Raw genomic sequence first — 24858 nt, forward strand, 5'->3', positions numbered from 1 at the left:
AGGAGCTCTTTTCCAAAAGGTCCAGAAACCTAGTCAGCATCACCCATACCAGAGCCTCACTTGACCAGCACGTCAAAAGAGCAGTGTTCCGAGGGGGGTACGTGTGGGGCAAAACCCTCCTTCGCCAGCCAGTGCTTTCAAGCCCATCAGACTGGGGATAGCAGCAACAAAACAACTTATGGTCACCGTACTGGACAGCCCTCCCACAGAGGACACTTGTTACAAACTCATCCGAAGTTGATTTAAAGCATCATGTAGAGGAAGGTGCAGGAAGGCTAATTTGGCATGCACTGGCTTGTGCAACTGTGGCGGTGACTGCCAACAACCGTAACTATGTACATTGCTGCAACTAGCACTTGGTGCATGTCGACCAAACTTTAATAGAACACTAACCGTTAGTTGAATTTGGGTAAGATAGATAAAGATTTGTCAGTTTCACCAGAGAAAAAGATTATCTCAATAGTTCACCCAAATCATTGAGCACAACGCTTGATTAGGAAATGTGGCGCAGCATCCTAAAGTAGCAGACGGAAGATAAAATCAAATGAAGCAAAGATATAACCATTTTAATATTCTGAGATAAACTAGTTTTACGAATATCGTTACTTTGTAAACACTGCAAGCATGTCTGTTTAACGTTTCACCACAGGGTACCCAAATACTATGATAATATAAAGGAAGATAGTCACGTGACTGCATTACCTAAATATTAAAATATATAAAATGACTTAGTGGCTCATGTTAGCAAACTTTTGTCACATATTACTCCAAACATTATCGTTTAAATAGGATTTTTTTCTTAGCCTCGTTTCCATGTTGGCTAATTTCTGACATTATTAGTTCTCATCTCTAGAAGTTTATTCGGAAAGGCCATATATTACAAAAAAAAATTATTCTTAGGGTTATAAGTGATGTGGCCAAGTCTCATCCTTTTATCATCAAATCGAACAATTTTAGTCGATAACCGCTAGACTATAGAGGATATCATCCAAAGAGCTAAGTTTCGGAAGCAGACGTGTCGCAAAAGTGTAATTTTTATTTAATTATCTGGAGATTAGATAACATTTCAGTTCCTTTCATTTAATTTCTCAGTTTTCAACAACTGTTCTGACGCCTCCCCAACAACTGGAATATACAAAATACTCAATCACGCATCGCAGGCCTTTCCTGTTTACTGTGACCAGACAAGCGACGGTGGAGGTGTGAATCATTTTGCAATACAAACAAACAGTTGATTAAAAACGCCATAGTTACAAAGCTAAGTAATTGCCTGCATTTGTTTTCTATGGATCGGGGAACTCCCCTATATAAGGTATATTGGTATTGTACGGCGCCAAATGGTATGATTATTGAGCCATTTTGGTCTAAGATAAGGTATAGATTCTTGGCCTGAAATTCCTAAAACAGGTATTATTTAACAGGAATGGGCATGAATTATAGAAACCAGGTCTGAAAATGGGTACGAATTTCCGAAGCCGGGTCTGAAAAAGGAAATTGAAAAATGACGTATTTTCGTTCAAAACAGTGTAAGTGTTGGACAACAGAGAAGCAAAAATAATAATAATAATAATAATAATAATAATAATAATAATAATGATAATGATAATGATAATAATAATAATAATAATAATAATAATAAAAATGATAATAATAATAATAATAATAATAATAATAATAATAGTGATAATAATAAAAATAATAATAATAATAATTTTAATAATAATAATAATAATAATAATAATGATAATAATAATAATAATAATAATAATAATAATAATAATAATAATAATAATAATAATTTTATTGAAATAATTGAAAATTTAATGCAAATATAAATACACGTTTTGGTAAAGCTATAGTTAAAAAATAAGACTTCTTAGTGATCTGGTGGTTTTCAACAGAGCAGATATAAACAACTGTCTATAAATTAAGAAAATGAAAAATAATAATAACATTCCAATTTTTTTTCATTTAACTATATTAAAACAACTGTATTTTTGGATCAGGTTGGACAATGGTGTTTAAAGTTGTCAAAGGTGTCCCTTCACCAAAGGTGGGTCAGTTTTGGAATTCAAATTCACCCACTAAAGAGACTGAATGCATCACGGCTGCGCTGGACTCAACTTCAAGTTACCACGGACTCTACAAAAACCGTATCGTTAACAACTGGCAATCATTTAATCCACAAGAGGTAAGCTAAAAGTACTTAATTAAGGTAAGCCAATTGGACTAGAAGGGGTTAGACTTGAGTAGACATAACTAAACTAAACTAAATGTGACTAACAATGTGACGGATTTAAAGTAAACGGACAAAATATGACTCCAACAGATCAGGATGCGTATACAATACATAAAAAAAATAGATCACATTTCAGTACTTGCTTTCCAGGTCCGCGTGGTTCTTTACGAGAATGGGAACGAAGTTGTCTCCATGAAGTTTGATGCTTCTGGCACAAACAGGGTAAACTGGTTTTCGCAGAAAAATCTTGTTTCTTCTCCTTGGAATGACCTCAAATATGCCAATAACCTTCAGTACTTTGACATCACTGGTTCATCTAATCGATTTTTTGAGATCTGTGGTCCTTATGGCCATTGCCATAAAGACCGTGGATGGGTGACAATCACTGGGAGAGTTTGCCTCTGGGAAACACGTTATACCCAGCCAGGTATTCTGTACAGCAAGCGTGGGGGCGCTGTGACATGGGAAGTTGATGGTAAGAGAATGCAATCGAAAAAAATGTAGTTAAAGGGGAAGTCTCATGGGGTCTTTGACCTGTTTGGTTAAAAATGATGAAATACGACCTTTACTTGGCTACAAAACAATTTTAGACCAATGAGAGGAAAGAGGTCAACTAAATTCTTGAAAAAAACAACTCATGATCTGTTCTAGTTCATTTTGAAAACAAAAATGCGAGAAGTTGAAAAACTTTAGCCTGACATTTTTCAAGTTTCAATCCATTCCGACCTACTCTGTCTCCAGCCAGAGGCACTAATCGACTGTTTTATTGCACTAGGGTGATAATTTATAACAAAACTAGACAATTATTTTATGTTTCTGTTGACAGACAAACATTTTTGGGTTTTGAAATGACTTCAGTTTTGCGTGATACTTCTCCTTTAAGATGGCTGTCTATATGTTACTCTAATTCTGGAATCAATCAATTTGAGAAAGGCATCCGTAAGTTGCTTCCAAATTCCTCAGAAGTTATCCCAATGAAAAGGCGAAAAATGTCCTAAACGTTGGCAATATATGATTCTTTTTGGTTTGCTATTTCTGAAGTGTCTTAGACTTGGCAATTGGGCCCGTTAACTACACTTTCTCTTTTCTTTTTTTAGTTGCTCGTTGGTTACCTCTTCGACGCATAAGTAGGCGACTTCAGGCATCTACTTAGAGGTCTAAATATTACGGTCCGCGTCCTCAATTTAGAAACATGGTCTATATACCACCGCTTAGTCCCTTGTAATAAGCCAAATACTGTAATAAGCCAAAATGGATACAGTAGTTTAAGGCTAGCAAAGATGACGTTGACGGGGTGGAGGGGGTTGGGACGTGGGTAGGGTCATATGATTGGTTGTTTTATGGCTTGTTTCTCATGTTAAACCACTCTTTCTCCTCTTGGCTGTTTGCTTTGCTGATCTTGTTTCCTTACTCTTCTTTATTTCTTTTTCAATTCATAAACTGTCCTGGATTGCATGGAAAAGCTTCCTTGGAAAGGCACTAGCGCATTTCAACTGTTGGATTGTAGATAATACCTCATTTAAGACATCTATTTACAATCACTATTATGCAATGCATGCCTTTTTTGAGTAATGATTAAAACTCAATTCTTCTCTCATATTTTTTATTGATCTTTCATCTAGCTGAAAATGTCGGCGAGGCTGATGTACTGGCCGTGTTCGTACGCTGAAGGACCATAAAAGCTTACAACGAAAAGCAGTTCGAAGAAAGTGATATTCTTCTATTTCGTAGCCATTAGCTTACTTTGCATTTGCATTTACTGTTATCTTTGTAGAGTTGGTAAAAAAAAGTAACACCAACATCACACCATCTAATTAAATAATTGATCCACACAAGGAATAAGGCTTTTATAACCTCAAAGGTGCTGGTAATGTTAGGATGATATAAACTGGTTATGACAATCATGTTCAATGCGTTACACAGCAAAAGGCAGTTTCAAGAAAGCTTTATTCTTTTTTCTTCAGAAATATAACCATTAGCCTACTTTGTATTTGCATTTACTTTTATTTTTGTAGAGTCGGTAAAAACAGTGATACTAACATCACGCAAGCGAACTAAATCAGGGTACTATTTGGCACACACTAGAAATAATGCATTCATTACCTAAGAAGCTGCTTGTAATATTATCACGGAATGAAATTAAAGTAATGGTATTCATGTTGAATGTGTTATGCTTAAATGATCACGAGTCGCCTTTGTTATAGATCAGCTACAATTTGGGAGCGTGGTCAACAGTTGTAACACAAGCTTAGTACACAGGATAAACAAAAAAATATAAAATTAAATAAAAATTTAAAGCATTGAACCCAGATACATTGCGTCTATCTTCTTAGATAAATTATAATAGATCAAGTATGTAATAAAAGGTTGCAATGCACTATGATAATTGTCCTGGCTTCTTCAGTTTATTCCTGTTCGTTTTAATTTGGTCTCGCAACGTTTTTGCTGCAGTCGACGTCACCGTTGTACCAAGTAAGACCGACTTCTAATTCTCGCAGCAAGCAGGAGAACAAAACAAAACAAAAAAAAAACAAACAACAAAACAACAAAATACGAGACATGTTTAATTTAGGGCATTGCACTAGCTAGGCAACAAACAATTGAAGCAACTTCTGTCATAACAACATTGGAAGACAAGTTGTGAGAAAAATTGTCTTGTGTAACGACGCCTTTCGCATTTTGGCATACACTTGACCGGTTAAGGTGGGGGTACACCTGAAAGCCGTTTTCACGCCGCTTGAAATCGGTCAAATGGAAATATCTTGTTTGCATTTCAAGCAATACAAAAACCCTCCATTCATAACACAAATCAATGATTTGGGGTGTTTTATGAATTTGTGGGTGATTTTTAGGTATTTGGAAGGAAATAATTTTTCTTGAAGGATTGGTAAAATTAAAAGAAATTAGAAGTGTTGAAGATTTAGTGAAGTTTTAAAATAAGAATTTGTAGTTAATAATTAATAGACGGATACCAAGTTAGTCCACTAGCAACCTGGGGTGCTCTTGCGTGGTTGTCAACTGTTTGTTAGTGTTCCAAAAATCATTTTCTTTTTTTCTATTCATTCTTGAAACCTCTTCACATTTCACTCAAATTCAGGTAGAGCCCCACCTTAAAGGGGGACAAGAACATAGCTTTCTTAACATTTAAATCGAATTTACAGTGGCAGATATATCCATCTGAAGTAGACACAAGTTAAAGCGCGTCTTTTAACATGTTAATATAACAATTAAAAAAATTAAAAATAATTTGAGCAAAATGCTCCCCCGTCTCTGCTCCCCCCATACCCCCCTCATTGGGGTAGAGTTACTGGGCGGAGAGTCTCTGCAGAGTCCCACCCTCACCGGTCCACCCGCCGAGGGAGCTCCGAAAACCCGATGATGCTAAAAACATTATATATAGGACGCGACAGCGTCTTTCCCTCCCATGTGGGACGCATTTTCTTAGACGTGCACGAGGCACGGCCTCGTTTTTGTGCGAAGCTTGTTTTCGTTCTATAACGTCATAAAATCACTTTTTTCGTTCACAACTCTGACAGAAGTCTTGAACGCGTGGATTTCTTGACATCTTTTAGGTTGATGTCGATTACATCAAGCATTTTCTTGAAAATGTTCGTCTTAAGGTGGGGGTACACCTGAAAGCCGTTTCCACGCCGCTTGAAATCGGTCAAATGGAAATATCTTGTTTGCATTTCAAGCAATACAAAAACCCTCCATTCATAACACAAATCAATGATTTGGGGTGTTTTATGACTTTTTGGGTGATTTTTAGGTATTTTTGGAAGGAAATAATTTTTCTTGAAGGATTGGTAAAATTAAAAGAAATAAGAAGTGTTGAAGATTTAGTGAAGTTTTAAAATCAGAATTTGTAATTAATAATTAATAGACGGATACCAAGTTAGTCCACTAGCAACCTGGGGTGCTCTTGCGTGGTTGTCAACTGTCTGTTAGTGTTCCAAAAATAAATTTTCTTTCTTCTTTTCATTCTTAAAACCTCTTCACATTTCACTCAAATTTAGGTAGATCCCCACCGTAAGGTTACCACCGGTATTATAATGATCATAATAATTATCATGATCATTATTATGATTATGATCATGATTATGATTATGCTTTTTATTATTATTATTATTATTATTATTATTATTATTATTATTATTATTATGATCATCATCATCATCATCATCATCATCATCATATCATCATCATCATTATCATCGTCATCGTCATCGCCATCGTCATCGTCATCGTCATTGTCATCGTCATCGTCATCGTCATCGTCATCAACATCATCATCATCATCATTGTTATTATTATTATTATTATTATTATTATTATTATTATTATTGTTATTATTATTATTATATACATCATCATCATCATCATCATTGTCATCATCATCATCATCATCATCATCATCATCATCATTATTATTATTATTATTATTATTATTATTATTATTATTATTATTATTATTCTTTCCCTTTCCCGCATGTTGCAATAATGGCCGTCAAAAAGGGATCTTTAATTTAGTCTGTCCTATTACCTGTTACGCAATTGAAGATTGACAATAAAGCTGCACTTAATTCTGTTTTTAAATCAGTATCCCAAGTTATGTCCAATACTCACCAGTTGTTCGGGTTGTGAAAGTGCCTTTACGACTCGTACGAGTCGTGCGAGCAAGTAATGAGTATGATACTTTTAAAGAATTTAACATGACGTTTAATTTGGTAAAACTGCATCTCATTAAAGGAGGCCCTGGCCTGGCAAATTTGTACGAGTCGTACGACTCGTTCAAGTGGTGAAACTGCATCTCATTAAGTAAGGATTCTACGTGCCGAAAAACTAACGTAAATAAGCACACCATTGTTGAAGTTTTGAACGGAAATAAATATCAACGAAAACAGAAGGCAACGATAGAGGCAATGAAGCAAAGAAGAAATGAATGTGTATGTCTCGTTATAAGAACACGGCAGCCGAGATACCAAATGCAAATAAACACGCTGTTCCTTAAAAGTAGGCCGGAATTGAAAGAAATGACAACAGTGAACCTATTTGTAATTGGCTCGTTCTAGAACCAAAGCGAAATAATCGAAGTACGTAACAGACGTAAATTAAAACAGACCAATGAAAAAAGAAATGAATGTGTATGGCTCGTTCTAAGAATCGATAAGAACACGGCAACCGAGAAACCATATGCAAATAACAAGCCGTTCCTAAAGTAGGCCGGAATTGAAAGAAATGACAACAGATGAATGTATTTGCAATTGGCTAACGTTCTAAAAACACACGGAGCGAAATAATCGAAGTACGTAACAGACCTAAATTAAAACACATGGCATAATGGGGTTGACAGGCCTACGCGACTTTCATGTGCGTGTTTAGCCTAAATAAGAGTTTTGCCCTCACGGGTATATCTTCCAGAGAACACCATTTTCTCTATGAAAAGAGCGGTGCTCCCTGTAAATTTTCTTTTAGCGCTTGATTTTCTTCTTATTAAATGCCATCTATGATTTGGAGAATTTGTGCGATAGACACTAAACAAAGCCGCGTGTTTAACTGTCGCATGTGTTGTAATTGATGTCAAAGGTCATTTTGACCTCTTGTTTTTACGTTTCTGTTTAGCGACTGTCGTTCTTATGCCGTTTGTGGCTTTTAATTTAGGCTTGGTATGGCTCATTTCAGTGCGTCTGGTGATATAGCCTCTCTTTTTATCGTTGTATTAGGATAGGATTTGAACCGCGTAATAACTATACATTATCTTGCAGCTTTTGTCAGATTGCCGGGCCCGGCTATTTGCTTTTGTTGCAAGATGCTGTGCTTCTTATCACGGTTATTTGTCCCTTGATCCGTTCTTAAGCATTGTAGCTTCTTTGAAAGCTATGCAATGCGTTAAATTGAGGGCTAAAGGCCACTTAAGTTACGGCTGTGTGTTTTGTTGTCGCTCCGCTAAGCTCTGTAACTGTGTGGTTTGTGTTGCGGGAGCTTAGTATTTTCCTCCTTTGTTTTGATTACATGCTCTCGCCAGGGGCTGCTTCTAGTCCTTCGGCCGTTAGTAAATTCTGTAGCATTTAAGGCAATGGTCAGGGACCGCGGTTTCGATCCTAATCTTGTGGATCTCTTCAGTTGCCGATTCTTCAGAAATGATAGAGATGAGTCCTCGGTATCATTTCCGCATTCATGACGAAAAGAATGACTTCCTGATCTCCCTTGCCAGCTACCATCCGGAAAGTCACATCCTGCTTCATCTTTCGAAGTACCTTCTTAAATGGAGGAAGGCTTCTCCACAGTAACGACACAAAATATGCGAGAACGGAGTTTTTTCAAAGCTTCAAAAGATGAAAGATGCCCATGTGAAGCAAGGACAATACTACCTTGAGTACTTGAAATTTTCATGTGACCCAACCTGCGATGAATGCGAGGAAGTAGGTTGGACAGGTGGCATTCCCATTACACGATCTCCATTGTCTGCCCTTGATCCGTCCTCGCCAGGAAAGTATCTCCCAGTTGATGAACCTCGTTTGGCTCCAAGCGAGGTTGACAGTATCCTTCCTAGTGTACAAGTGAAGAAGATGTTTGTTGAAAAGAAAGTGACCTCTTCTGACAACCAGGCCATACGGCAAGCATGCTTTAACATCGACGAAAGTTCTTGCAGAAGATATCTTCAGCACCTTGAATTCTTGGCTCTAAAAGCAGACAAAAGAAATCTGGAAAGAAACACCATTCCAGAAGCGGATATTTGTTGGGAGAGCAGAGACGATGTTGCAAGACTGACTAACAAGCAACTTCGGCTCTATCTAAGGCAAGAAGGTCTAACGGTATCTGGAAACAAGGCACAATTAGTTGAGGGAATACTTAAGCATGCCGATGGTTCTGTAGCAAGAACTATGGAACGCCATGACTGCCTTATGATACTTTTTGACATTCTTTAAGGTGGTTTTGTAATTATATGCAGTGGTTTAATCATTATATGCGGTGCTGATTCCGTTATATGTGGTGTTTATTCCATTCTCCGTGGTGGTTTCTTTATTATATGCGGTAGTTATTAGATTATACGCAGTGCTTTTTCACTTATACGCAGTGTTAACTGCGTTCTACGCGGTATTTTTGCCATTATGCGAGGTGCTTGTTCCATTATGATCGATGGTTAATTCGTTATATTTGGTGCTTATTTCATTATGTTTGGTAGTTTATTCCTTATATTCGGTGATATCTTTTGCGGTGCCTTCTTCCCATTATACACTGTGCTTTTCTCATTATACGCGGTGCTTTTTTCGTTATAATCATGGAGCCTCGTCCTCGTTTGATCTGAAACGAGGCCAAAAACACAAGGAGGCCTGGGTTTGAGGTATCTTTGAAAAAAATTGCGGACTCCTCGAAAATGGATGTTATGGCTCGAATTCTAAAAAAACTCAGTTTAGGTCATTTGACTGAAGTGTTCCAAAGAGAAAAAATTACTCCAGATATAATTTCCATGTTATCTACTCATGAAATGAATCAGTTAGGGATAACCAGCAGGGTGGACATGATGAATTTACGCTTGGAATGTTCCACATACGGTAGGCAGAAGCCAGAAAAGCAACGTGTAGGATGCGGTGCACCAGAATTCGACATTCCTAAATCAGTACTGGAAGGTCATTTAGAAGAAGGCTTCACGATACAGCAGATTTCTTCTATGCTTTCCGTCAGTGAAAGAACTATTTATCGTAGAATGGAAAAATACGGACTCAGGTCTCACAATTTTAGCAACATATCTGACGATGACCTTGATCGTCACGTGAGGCAAGTGTCGGAAGATTTTCCCTTTTGTGGAGAGCAAATGTTGCGGTTTCTTCTGAAAGAAAGAAACATCAAAGTGCAGAGAATGAGACTTAGGGATAGTATTCACCGTGTTGATCAGGAGGGGGTGAGAGAGAGAAAGAAGGGGCGCTTGAAACGAAGAGTATATAACGTTCAAGGACCAAACCATTTGTGGCACATCGACACAAATCATAAACTTGTAAGATGGAACTTCATCATTGTGGGTGCAATTGATGGTTTCAGTCGATTACCAGTTATGCTTAAATGTACAGATACCAACAATGCAGATACTCTTTTGACTTGCTTCTTGGAAGCAGTTAATGCTTATGGCCTACCAAGCAGAGTACGAACTGACCAGGGACTCGAGAATGTAAAAATTGCAGATTATATGATTTCAAGAAGAGGGGTGAACAGAGGGAGTGCCATTACGGGAAAGAGCACACATAATCATCGTATTGAACGCCTGTGGAGGGACGTCTATCAAGGGGTGCTAGCTGTTTACTATCAACTGTTTTATTTTATGGAAGATGAAGGAATCCTAGATCCCCTTAATGATCTTCATGTGCTTGTTCTACACCATGTTTTTCTGCACAAGATTCAAGAAAAGCTTGACATGTGGAATAGGGCCTGGTCGCAACACAGAGTGCGCACAGCTAGATCATCGCCTATCAGAATGTGGATTGCTGGTCAGCTGCAAAATCCTATGGGGATTGAATTGGAAAGTGAAGCCATCAACAGTTATGATGTTGAAGGGTTCGTTAATGATGAGGCAGAAGAGGACAGTCAGGGTAGGCCAATGTTTCAAGCCCCATCATTACAATTGAGTGAAAACTGCAAGCAACAGCTGCAGACTGAAATTCCATCAACATGGACATCTTCAAATTTTGACATTGATATGTATTTGAAAGGCCTGCATATTGTTCAGCAATATTCATTCAATTCTTAAACTTTACTGACACTCCCTAAAGAGGGCTTCTCACTGATGCATGTCATTTTCGAAAGAGCATCACTAGAGCACGTGGCTTTTGGGACTAGAACACGTGGCTTTTGGGTCAATGTTTTAGTTTGCCCAAGAATACCTGAATTTTTGTATGTAGTTTTAAAGTGCCTATGAAGTAAAAAATTTTTTGTCACTGTTTGTTAGTTTATGAATTTCTCGGTCTGAATATGTGGGTTTTACTGAACAAAACCTTCTCAATCCGCAATTATGATCCCTGAAAGGTTCGAATTTAGCGCCGGAAAGTGTCTCCATCAGCGCGCGGCCAAAACGATCGTATTACAAGGTTGTGACGTAGAAAATACTTTGGAACACACGAGTGACATGGCGGCGAAGGGAGTTTTTTCGATCTCGGCGACTTATTATGCGGCTGATAACTCCAATATGACAAACTGCGCGAAAAAAACTGGCATGCCGAGAATATGCACACATTACTTCCCGAGAGACGAAACTTTACGGCAGAAGTAAATTCGGTTTGCCCGAATTCACAGGAAAGATTCAAGCCATAGCTCTCGAAAGCGAAAGACAACGATGATCAGCTGTGGATATATTACACTCAGACTCTCATATCTGTGATAAACAAACATCCTGCCATCTTACTGCAGTTAACATAACATGAGCATGCAATCACTGGTTGAGAAATCTACGGATCCTCAGTCTTGGCAGATGACATAAATTTATTTAGCGCTCCCAGAAATCTTGCTTTATTCGAGCCGATAAACCTAAACAAATGCCACAGAGCTACAATTGTACCCGGGAATTGTAGCATACGCATTGTCATGCATTTCGAAAACTAATCCTAACGAACAGTAAGAAAACCTTCAGTCAGTATATTTGAGCATTTCCCCTCACGATCACGAGCGGTCACACCACATTTTGATCAAAAGGGAAGAATCTTTTATACAAGAGAGCAAAACTACAAAGGCTTTTGTCAACACAACAGACACACAGCGGGAGTCGCTTAGCCGGGTCTGTCAAGATCTTGCGTAAGCGTGTTGGTCATCGCAGAAAATTCATCATGTTTGTGAGTTAACTGATGCGCTCGATCTGAAGTTTAAAAACTATTACTTCCATCAAAAATGAGTTTTTGACCGGCCTGTGCAATTTCCATTTATAGCATCTGTGCTCTCTCGCATTCTCAAATCGAACAAAATCGAGTTTGAAGAGACAATTTCAAGCAAACAGAACTACGTAATTCTTCGCCTTTTCATTTCGGCAAAATATATCCAAGTACTAAAAAATCATTCATCGAAACGTCGCCTTCGAATCGAGCGCGCAGAACGGTAGCGGTAAGGCCATCTTGATCTTCGTCCTCGTCTTATATTCTTGAGCTGTTCGACGCCAGTATGATCCACATCGGAACGATTGCAGCAACTTACATTTTGCCTGAATCGCTTGACTCTTTCAGATATCCGTTGGAAAAGTTTCGGTAAAGGACATTACTTCGTTATTGTCCGACATTTTTTGGGGGAGAAACCTTGAACACGAAATTTTCGCGATAAAAGTATCAGGCGATTCCGTGTATTAACAAGGCGAGATGTGTTGTAAACAAATCTCTGAGGCATTTGCTACGTCATCAAACACTAAACTAGTTCCCAGTCCCAGGGACACTATTTTTGTCATTTTGGGCTACTTTGTACGACTAAAAAAGCAACTTATTGTTTTTTCTACCGCATTTCTTTTATAATTTCGTAACTAAGACATGGTAAACTTTAAAAAAACGCAAAAAAATTTTTTACTTCATAGGCACTTTAAGGAAACAACTGCACCCGAGTTAATGGTGGTGAGGCTGAGTGAAACTGAAACACTGTACTAAAAACAAGCACAGTCATTTGACTTGAATAAGTACAAAGAAACAATCTGTACATAAGCAACTAATAAAACTTCTTTTATAAAACTTTTTGTTTAAGTAACAAATTGAAAATCCTCTTACAAGACCTGAAAAATTTTAAAAATATGCCTCTTTTTAGCTTTGTCATTAAATAATATTAAAAGATAATCATCACTCTATTTCAGTTTTTTTCAACTTAATTTTATTCTTACATTTAAAAGTCTACTTGGGCAACCTTAATGTAAGTGAATAACAGCAATTCAAATCCTGGTAGTGCAGCATGCAAAGAATTACTAATACTAATATTAACAATAATAATAGTTCAAACAAGGAAAGAAAAAGTATGTTAGTTGCAGATCAAATTGAGTGTTAAAAGGGAGGGGAGGGGCTTAAAAAGGAGGGTAGCTTACTAGAGAGATTATGGTATTCCCTGTCCAAATTTCAAAGAAAATGCTTAACTTTAACAGGTTAGAATACAGAGCAACATTTAAGGGGTATCCCATAAAACAACAAAATGACCACTATTTAGTGAAAACATCCTGGACTACACTGATTATAACTTTCAAAGTTGCAATGAAGGTCCCATAAACTGACCAGCACCCACCCCACCCTCTATAACTGATAAATACTGTGTAAAGAACTCTAACATGTAGTCTACAATGACTACCCTTGCAAAAATTTCAGCGAGATCTCGCCGAGATCTCGGTTATCTCGCCGAGATTTGCGAGATCTCGGCGAGTTGACCGAGATCTCGCCGAGATTTCAGTAATTCTCGGCGAGAATTTTAGCGGGCAAAAAATTTCTGCGAGATCTCGCCGAGATCGCGTTAATCTCGCCAAGGTAGGCGAGATCTCGCCGAGGTAACCGAGATCTCGACGAGATTTCAGTAATTCTCGGCGTGATTTTTAGAGGGCAAAACTTTCAGCGAGATCTCGCCGAGATTGCGTTAATCTCGCCGAGGGAGGCGAGATCTCAGCGAGATTTCAGTAATTCGCGGCGAGATTTTTAGAGGGCGAAAAATTTCAGCGATATCTCGCCGAGATTGCCGTTGCGTCTTCCATCTCGGCGAGATTCGCGGCGAGATTTTTAGGGACACCGAGACAGGCGAGATCTCGCCGAGACAATTGTGATCTCGGCGAGAAAACCAAAATCTTGCCGAGACAACCACGATCTCGACAAGACACCGCGATCTTCGCCAGATTCGAAACGAAGACATGTGAACTCTTCAGTGGTAAGGATTAAGTTATGAGCTTGAATGAGTTAAAACCGTTCAGCTTAACCCTCCGTCGGTGAAAATATTGTTTGCTTTCATTTTTTTCATGCTATAACTGGAAATTGATGAGCTTCAACTAATTGATTTAAATTGTTGGCCGAGATCGCGCTGCGGCAGATTAATATTAGTGCGCGTCTTAAGATAAAAGTGAGAGGAACGCTGCTCATACCGGACGCTCGTTAACATACTTATTTACTATCATAAAATGAATTCATTGACCTGATAATCTTATCGTTTTATTATCTAAATCTTTAACTCACCTTTTTAGGCAATTTTTGTCCCTCAAAAGGCCGTTTCAGTCATGTCGTAATGCCTGTTGCGAGCGATTTTTCGGTACAGGTAGCACAACTTTTGAAAACGCGTTCTTTCCCTTTTCATTACACTGTCTTCAGTTGTCGACATATTTTGATTGTGCTCTTTTCCCTCACAATCTGTCTCTCAATCCTCGTAAACAACTTGCCGTCTCCGCGGCTTGCCACTTGACAAATGGCGCGAAAGTCCTCAACAACAACGTGAATTGGGCGATGTGATTGGTTAATTCAATCACGCCACCCGGCGATGCTCGCGTAAGCTAAAAAATAGTTTGACTGAAATTTGAGGTTTGCGAGGCCACAAAAATTAATCCTGCTCTTATAAAACCGCAGAAAATATGAAAAGTTAAGCTTCATGCCAAGTTAACCATTCGTTTATGGCTGGAAATCATGATAAAAGAACCTGTGGTCAACCGGAGAATAGCACACAAGGGATATGATGGGCACTGGTCAACTAAAATGATGCTGATTAAGTTAACAAACTACGGTACCCGAACTAACTGAACTAAACTGAACTGCACACTATGAACTCAGTCACCGTACATTTTTTACGGAATGTTCTGGATAATTAATGTGCTGAAGAAGGAGGACTTAAAATTTGCTAAAGGGATATTCAAGCTCGTTAAGCTATAAGCGTGTTAAGAATCAACTCAGTGGAAGTTTGCGCGAGAATTGAGATTTTAATGGCTTTCTTCCACAGCCTTATATGTCTTGATTGAGAAAGAGGTTAGTTTCTTATATTATTTATCCGTATGTCATCTTACTTAATAGCTTAAAGAAACACTGAGAGTAAAAGAGTTTGTTTAGAAATCGATAGAAGCTTTCACAAAGCGTAATTAGCTACACGAACGATTTCATCTTTATAACTCGAAACCTCGAAGGTAAAATTTTTGAAATAAATTGTTGGTGACTCACAACTTCTATATTCGTTTTCAATTTGAAGCAGTTAGTTGGCATAATTCATTTACATCATAAGCTTACCGCTTAGTTTCGCTCTTTTGTCCAGATTTCCCAGCCGTAATGATTCAAATGATACGGTAGAAAGTAAGTTAAGTGGTTGTTTACTTACAGAGGTTATATATTCACTTTTTCGTGGAAAATGCTGAGGGGCGTCTTGAAAACGTAGTTCGGTTATGAGTATCCTTCCAATGTTATTCCGCTGATTAGAATTTCAAACCAAAAAGCTTTACTTTCACGTCTGGGCCGGGTTGTTCGAAAGCTGATTAACGCTAATCCACGATTAGAAGTTAATCGGCGCTTTTCATCGCGCTCGTTAAAAATGGTTTTAAAGACTAATTTCGAGCTAAAGGTAAGAAAAGTCTTAGCAAAAGCTGAGGGCCAAAAATCTTTTCGAAGAATCTTTGTTGATTAGCAGTTACACTCGAGTCAAAGTTCGCGTTAATCCAGGATTAGCTTAATCGGGCTTCGAACAACTGGGCCCTGACGATCAAATTTTCAGTACACCGCTGCGGCTTGCTCGCCGAGATCCTGCCAGGGATTCCTCGCCGCGTTTTTTGCCGCCGAAATTCTCATCTCACCGAGATCTCGCCACTAATCTCTCCACGTTTTTGGCCGCCGAGATTTGGCGAGATCTCGGCGCGTTTTTGGCCGCCGAGATTTTCATCTTGCCGAGATCTCGCCACTAATCTCGGCGCGATTTTGGCCGCCGAGATTTGGCGAGATCTCGGCGCGTTTTTGGCCGCCGAGATTTGGCGAGATCTCGGCGCGTTTTTGGCCGCCGAGATTTTCATCTTGCCGAGATCTCGCCACTTATCTCGGCGCGTTTTTGGCCGCCGAGATTTTCATCTTGCCGAGATCTCGCCACTTATCTCGGCGCGTTTTTGGCCGCCGAGATTTGGCGAGATCTCGGCGCGTTTTTGGCCGCCGAGATTTTCATCTCGCCGAGATCTCGCCAATAATCTCGGCGCGTTTTTGGCCGAGATCTCGCCGAGATGAAAATCTCGGCGGCCAAAAACGCGCCGAGATCTCCGCCGCAATCTCGGCCGAGATCGCGGCGAGATGAAAATCTCGGCGGCCAAAAACGCGCCGAGATCTCGCCCGCGATCTCGGCCGAGATCTCGGCGAGATCTCGGAAAAATTTTCACAAGGGTAGTTTGGCAGTAACCATCTTCAGAGTGAAAGTGGAAAGAATATTATTTTTATATGGCTGTTGCTGCCATTGAACAGCCACACTGTAAGTGGTCACATTATCAATCACTTACTCGGCACCATTAATAAACTGGTCACATCTTGACTGCTACTCTGCTAAATGTATTGCAGTGCAGAGTGGAAAGCTGGTTTACCAACTAAAAACAATAGTCACTGAACAGAAACCAGTGACCAACCAAAGCTTGTAGATAACTGATCAACAACATCACAAGACAGGACAAACAACAGATGTATTGAGTCTCAATATTCAACTCATTAACATCATGGCTTAACTGACAAACTGAAAGCAACAGAACGACTGTAACCCAAATAATCACACTCAGTGGACTTACAGTATATGTATGTTACTCCTGGGTTCAAAGCACACAGAGAAATAACAATAATTTATTTCATTTCATCCTTCAGTTTGGCCTTGAATTATATGTTACCAAAAAATGCATTAGCAAAGGCAAGATCATACATGTTAAATAATTCATCATCTTTGGGTAAGGGGACTTCCATAGATGGCCGTGGTAGACACAAACGATTGACGCAAGTGTTGGCTGTTGGAAAAAATCCCTTTAAAACCTCCACAAAAACCAAAGTTGGGTGTAGAACAAAACCCAGAACTGGCTCCTCCTCTGCTCCTGTGGTAAATTTCAGAATTTGAGCCAGCTTTACTCCATTTCTCCTTCCACCTACAGATAAGAGTAAAAGAGGAAAGAGCTACATGTATAAGTGGCCTTACAATTTAACACAAATGATTTTCCTCGATCTGCTAAGTTACACTATACACTTAATGTATGGCCCTGAAGGAAACAGTTAGTTTTGTTTTCCTAATAGTCCTGATGCTTCCCAAGAGGAAGTTGAGGGAATCATCAGGACTCAAGGGAAAAGGAAACTAACTAGTTTTCCCAAGGGACCATACATTAAGTGCTTTGTTATACATTTAGACTTTCCCTTCAACAATCACAGCAAAACAAACAAAGAAGCAACTGCAGAATTGTATCCTGGTCGGGATACATTTGTATTTGATCAGGGGCACATGACCAAGAATCAACCAATCACAGTGCTTGTTTTGTTGAGTGAAAGTCTAGGTATATAACAATTTCAATTTTATATGTTCCTACAAATGTACATGCACTATTAGAATCATTGCATGACCACTGACATGTACACATTACAGCTGCACATATACATGTGTACTGCTATTACTATACATTGGTGAGGTCAAGCATCACACGAACAGGGAACAGCAAATGGCCAAACAATAATTATTACTAATGTATCTTACAACAATGAATCAAAAAAACTGCTTCCTCAAGGTTTTCAAAAAGGTAAATAACACTTACCCTCACACTAAAAGAGGTGCACAACAAACAGAATACATGTATGCAATAAATGATATGAAAAAAGAGTCATTTGGTCACTTTTTGCAATAAATGTGAATACTCTCTCTGTTATCATCATACACTGAAATTTATTATTGACTTACTTGCTGCTTCCCTCATGTACTTCATAAACTTTGCATAGACTGCATTTTCAAATGTCCTGCTGTTGGACCCTTCCTCACTGAATTCTGGTTTAAGAAGGTTGGTCACATTCTTTACAGTCAGAGGTTGTTGAGGCCCTGGCCTTAACAGGTGGAGGAATATTGGAAGCTCACATCCAATCTACAAGTGGAAAATAACATACAATACATACTGTGCAGTTCTTGTAATAGTTTATGGCCCTTTTCCTCTATCATCTTGTCTCCAGACCAGAAAAAGAAGGAATTTTCAAGAAAAATTAACCAACTAAAATGCAAGGCTGGCATAGTTTTTGGGCAATCCCAAGCCAGCAGTACATGTATTTATTGCATGTACAGGATGTCAAGCAGCACATAGGTTCAAGAAAATAGGAAATTTGAACATGAAAAATAGGAAAGATAGGAAAAAAACATGAAAAATAGGAGAATAGGATATTTAACAAAAAGCTTACATAGCATATCAGCATATCTGATAAAATTTGGAATGAAATTAAAAAACATTAAAACAGTAGTAATAATATTTTCAAAGACAGTGAAAATGAGTGAATCTTACTTGGTATATTCCAACTTTCTTAAATCCATTCTGTACTTCTTTAAGGCAAGGTTCTAATTCTACTCTGCTAAAGATAGCCTGTAACATCTCTTCAGTAAAAAAAGTGGGCAGTTTTCCATTCTGAATAATACTGAGACCTATGACAAAGGCAAGTCAATAATAAATGATTATTATCACTATACATGCAACTTTGTGAACTACATGTAGAGTAAGTTCAATGGCTCACAAGCTAGATTTACAAGCTACATGTACAAAACCAATAAAACTTATTTCAGTACTCACCAAGTATTATTCCAACTGTATGGTAATCCTGGCACATCAGCTCTCTAAGGCCATTATCAAAGTATTTGTTCTTAATTTCATTAAGTGCCAAACAGAAGAACTCTTTTCGGGGGCCACCATAGTCCTGAGCCTCCTAAATATGGAAAACCATCAGTATTAGTCCATACACAGTATCTGTGGACATAGACTATTCATAAAAAAGGTAGGAAAGGACTAATATTTGTTTTCTCTCCAATGGTGTAAAATCAAGAACACTTTTGAAAATCATAAGCACATACATGTTAAGTATTAATGATCTCACACCAAAAGAAGATTACTGCCAAAACAAGTCATTTATTTGTAGCCAGGAGGTATTTATTTAAGTGAACCTCTGTTACAAGTGTTAAAATTCTTTGCTTCAGCTGAATTGATACAATAATTTAACCCTCAGCTCTTCTACTGCCAATTCCTGCCATTCCCAACATGCTCAATACTGAAATTAAGGTTGTGCTGATGACAAATTGTACATCATTTGAGTTTTCTGAACATACGAACCCCAGGGTCGCCAACATTTACATCAAAGGTTTGCGCTAAGATTTTCTAGTCACCTACTGTACAGGCAGAAAAAAGGTCACAAGGGGCCACTGTGTTCTGCAAGAAAAAGACCTAATAAAACTAGGAACATCACCTCATCATAAAACTGGACCTCCAGCGTCCTCCTGAAGTCTTCCAGGGAACTTATTTCATCAAGTGCAGTTCGTAAGAGGTTTTGGCGATCCACCATGATGAAGTTTGTCTCTCCAGATTGTTCCACATGGGCAAACTCAACTTCAAGGGCTCTGCCAGTGACCATATATAACTGCAAACATCGCAAAATTTCAACTGGATCATTTATATTATTTTTCCGACAGTATTGTACTGTCTTTTCAGCCACCTCATCCACTGTCATTTTATCATCGTCTGAGTGACTTGCTGATGATGTGGGATCGAGCAATGAAGTTTCGCTGGTTAAGTCAACCAAAGTAGTTGCTGCAGCTGCTGAGGTAACCCTGTTACTGCATTGTGATTCAGATTGTGATGTGGTTGGGAAAAGTGGTGGCTCTGTTATGGTTGATGTTGATGAAGGTGAAATTATGTCGCCTTCGTTTCTAGAAGTATTGAATGCAGACTGCATTAAATCATCGTCACCTTCATCAGACACTTGGGATTCATCCTGACAGTCCCACAGGTGTTTTCTCAGATCTCGAATAAGAATTTGCTTGTGACAAATGTGGCATTCCTCCTTTAAAGTTGAATTTTCACTCTTTTGAGTAGGTTTTGTGGAAAGTGACTTCTGAATCGGAACAATGTATATTTTCCCTTGACCTCCTCCTAAGTTAGCTTTGAGATCTCTTGCACTCCAACAGCAATCAATACGTCGTAGGTCTCTGCAGTTTGGAGAACTCTGCATCAACTCAAACCCTCCACATGAACGAAGGGAGGGAAAGCCTACAGGGTTTCCGTCGCCGTCTTTATTGTCAGACAGTATCTTCTCTTTCACTGTATCTTCGTCGTCAGTAGGATCAAGCTTGATCTTTTTCAACCCTAGGCCTGCCTTATACAGTATTTGCTTCTCAAGAGAAGATGGTGTCTTAAAAGAACATCTGTCCGCCAGACACACAAACTGAAAAGACCATTGCCTCTTTGACTGTGGGCAAGCAGGTTTCCGCTTCTTTCCTCTTCCACTAGAGCTACTGCGATTAGGTTGAAACAAATGATTTCTCTCCTCTCTTACTCGTTCTCGATAGTTTTTCCGATCATCATCACCTTCATCTTTGCACTTTTCTAAAGATTTTGCGCAAAGTTCTCGTAGCCGAATACGATCGCCGATTGTTGACACGCCGAGCGAAGCCAGGTTTCCATCTGACAAGCATGCAACGACTTCTGGTTCGACTCTCTCATCTTCAAATCTTTCTTTCAGTATACCTAACCCTAACTCATTCAAGATTGACTCCATGTATAGGCTGAAATACGCATTAGGCCCCGTTTATATGGAGAAAAGTTGTCCCGGGTAGAAGGGTCACCCGCCTACCCGAGCTACCCTGGGCGAGCCAACTTTTCCTACATTTCCTTACAAAACTTGGCGAACCGTTTACATGAGAAACAAAAAGTTGGCTCGGCTAGAAGGGTGACCCGCCTAGCCGGGTCACCCTTTTGCGATGGTAGGGTCACCCTCCTAGCCGGGCCAACTTTTCTCCATATAAACTCTTTGGCTCGCCTAGCCGGGTCAACTCCGTCAAGGCGAGACAATCAGAGCATGCGCAAGCTCTGTTGTCATTGGGAATGTGCGAATTCAATGCCACCGACTTCAACGCCGACAAAGTCAAATTATATGAAAAGGTATATAAATCATTTGGCGTTTAGTGTTATCAAGTCATGCCACAACAAACACTTGTATCTCAGTTTTGTGTGATTACGGACTTAACGACAGGCGAAATTCAACGCGAAAAGAACTTGAATTGTCACACGGCTAGATTCAGTCAACCACGACTCGTGCAGCCTTCGCAAACCGATTTTGCCCGGGAAGTTTTAACTTCAGAACTGTTTAACTTGGTTTCAAAAACCATAGGAACCAGAATTTCTTGGGTATAAAAAGCCAACGTTTGTAAACTTACGAAAAACAACCGATTTGATTTGCAGACTTCGAAGCGGTTTTTTTTCGCATGTTTTCATGATCTCTAGACGGTCAGCTCTTGGCTCGGGCAAAAGGGTCAACTTTTTTCTCATATAAACGCTCGCTAAAGTTGACTCGGCTGGGAGGGTGACCCTCTTGCCCGGGACAACTTTTCTCCATATAAACGGGGCCTTAGACGAAAGACGAAAAGTAGCAGCTTCAAAATGGCGGGAGAAAAGGCTCCATGTCTCATGCCCAGGCCTTCTTGTGTTTCTGGCCTCGTTTCAGATCAAACGAGGACGAGGCTCCATGATTATAACGAAAAAAGCACCGCGTATAATGAGAAAAGCACAGTGTATAATGGGAAGAAGGCACCGCAAAAGATATCACCGAATATAAGGAATAAACAACCAAACATAATGAAATAAGCACCAAATATAGCGAATTAACCATCGATCATAATGGAACAAGCACCTCGCATAATGGCAAAAATACCGCGTAGAACGCAGTTAACACTGCGTATAAGTGAAAGAGCACTGCGTATAATATAATAACTACCGCATATAATAAAGAAACCATCACGGAGAATGGAATAAACACCACATATAACGGAATCAGCACCGCATATAATGATTAAACCACCGGCATATAATTACAAAACCACCTTAAAGAATGTCAAAAAGTATCATAAGGCAGTCATGGCGTTCCATAGTTCTTGCTACAGAACCATCGGCATGCTTAAGTATTCCCTCAACTAATTGTGCCTTGTTTCCAGATAAAGAACATTTGATGAAGACATCGAAGATGATGATGAAAACATGCCCTCCAGTTCTCATGATGATACCTCAAGTGATTCTGAGGAGGAGTCAACCGAGTATGAAGGTAGTTCATCAGGCGTCGATTATGTGGGGCGCAGCTTCCAAGTTTTATTTATTGATGATGTAGACATACCAGAAGTAGTGTAAAGGTAAAGAGGGATGTAGGGAGGATCGGAGGTTGGGGAGGGGGGTTGAAAGTAATCTCCCCTCTAGACGGGGGTGGACAAGAAGTTATTTTAACTTTAATTCATGAGGGTGCAACTTTATTTTAAGGCCTACTTTGCTAATTTTAAACCCCTTTAAACCCCCCCCCCCCCCCCGTCCACCCTCCAGATAAATATTGCACAGTCCCTTATGCTAGTAAGTTACCTCAACTAAAAAGCTTGCTAGCGGTAGGTTTATCGACAGGTCATAACTTTTCACTGCAGGTAAGTGCGCTGTCCTTGACGGGTAAATGGGCCAAGTAACAGGATTTGGTGCTCTGTTAATACAGACATAACTAAAGGGAGGAACAGGATAATGTTAATGTTACTACTTATGGACCGGGTGAGGAGTGGGGTGGGGAAGCACGTGGGAGGAGATTGATGTAGAACCAGTCCTATACCTTCCTTTCCTTGCCTAATTAAAAAAACAAAACAAAAAAAAAAAAACAAACAAGAAACAAACAAACTTGCTACATACTGGAAACAATGGTTTCGACCTCAAATTTCATACGTACTCCTCTTCTGCATTTCTCTAATTTTAAAAACAAGTAAGCACCCCACCTCCCGGCCGCCCAACCCTCACAAAAAAATTATCCAATCTTTCAGTTGAAAAATAACAATAAAATATTTCCTTACGGATGGGGCTTCTGACAGGACGCTCTCGGAAGGGATGATGTTTTGGCCCACGCTCGACACGCAACACCATAATTTCTTTCAGGTAGCATCCAGACAAGTTTGGTGCCTTGTACCGCATAGTCGTAGAGTTAAAACAACAACCCTCCATTTTCAGTGTAATAAACTCGACTTGAGAAAATTCACTCGTTCCCCGCCTCTAAGCAAACAAACGGCGCCAAGTAACTAGAACGCGGGTTTGTTTACTGAGGAAGCCACAAAATTAAATTTGGTGATTATGGCCATAGTACGGTGGCCCACAAGGGACATGCTGCAAATAAAAATAGGCTGCTGCAAATTTATAAATGTTGATGCAAATTTACAAAAGCTGCTGCATTTGTTTTAAATAAGTTGCTGCAAATTAAACCACAGAAAATATGCGCACGCACATTCCAGTAATTCTGCTGCGTACTCCCGCCATTATCTTGGCATGTACTAAGAAGAGGAACACCGGAACACCCCGGCACACCGGAACACCGCAACACCGAATTTGACGGTGTTGTTTTGCTTTCCCATGACAGGCCACGTAAAATATAAAATGTCAATGTAATTTGTTTACCCACGTATAACGAAAGAGCTTAGAGCTCGTTATAAAGTTTACGTGTATGAGATCGAATTAGAAGTGTTGGTTTTAGGGTTAGGAAGGAAAACCGGAGAACCCGGAGAAAAACAATCCTTACAAAGATAAAAAGAGAGGCTATACTGTCACCACACGCACTGAAATGAACCATACCAAGCCTAAACTAAATGCCACAAACGGCATAAGAACGACAGTCGCTAAACAGAAGCAACAAGAGGTCAAAATGACCTTTGAGATCAAAATGCAAAACCTGTGACAGTTAAGCACACGGCTCTGTTCAGTGTCTATCACGCAAATCCTCCAATTCATAAATGGCATTCAAATAAGAAAATCCAGCGCCAGAAGAAAATTTACAGGGTGCACCACTCATTTCATAGAGAAAAGGGTGTTCTCTAAGATATACCCGTGAGGGCAAAACTTTTATTTAGGCTAAAACACGCACATGAGAGTCGCGCAGGCCTGTCATGACTGTGGCTTCTTAAAACAGTAAAAAAGCCTAAGCCTAGCCCTTCTACGGCAGTGGAATTTTGCGTCTGAGATGTGGGGGGGGGGGGGGGGGGGGCTTCCTTTTTGTTTCTTTATTTGTTCCTTTCTTTACCTCTTTACCTACTTGTTTCTTTCTTTCTTTCTTTTTTTATTTATTCGTTCTTTCTTTCTGTCTTTCTTTTTACTTTTTTTCTATATTTTTAGCGCCTGCTTCTAATCCCTTTCGTGTTTCGTGGGTAAACAAATTACATTGACATTTTATTTTTTACATTGTCTGTAATGGGAAAACAAAAAAAAAACCCGTCAAATTCGGTGTTTCGGTGTTCCGGAGTGTTCCAGGTTTCCTGGTTTTAGTACATGCCAAGATAATGGCGGGAGTACGCAGCAGAATTACTGGAATGTGCGTGCGCATATTTTCTGTGGTTTAATTTGCAGCAACGCTTTTTAAATTTGCAGCAACATTCAACCTTTATAAATTTGCAGTAACTTTTAAAACTTTGAAGCAACA

General features: G+C 39.3%; 1 protein-coding gene across 9 annotated transcripts in view; it reads right to left on the minus strand.

Moving 5' to 3' along the window:
- LOC146461195 (serine/threonine-protein phosphatase PP2A 65 kDa regulatory subunit-like) overlaps window positions 1-24858 on the minus strand; it is a 206075-nt gene that overhangs the window by 82736 nt on the left and 98481 nt on the right. The window lies entirely within an intron of this gene.

The sequence above is a fragment of the Pavona decussata genome, unplaced genomic scaffold, assembly GCF_977016875.1.
Source record: "Pavona decussata unplaced genomic scaffold, jaPavDecu1.1 SCAFFOLD_201, whole genome shotgun sequence".
Classification (NCBI taxonomy): domain Eukaryota; kingdom Metazoa; phylum Cnidaria; class Anthozoa; order Scleractinia; family Agariciidae; genus Pavona; species Pavona decussata.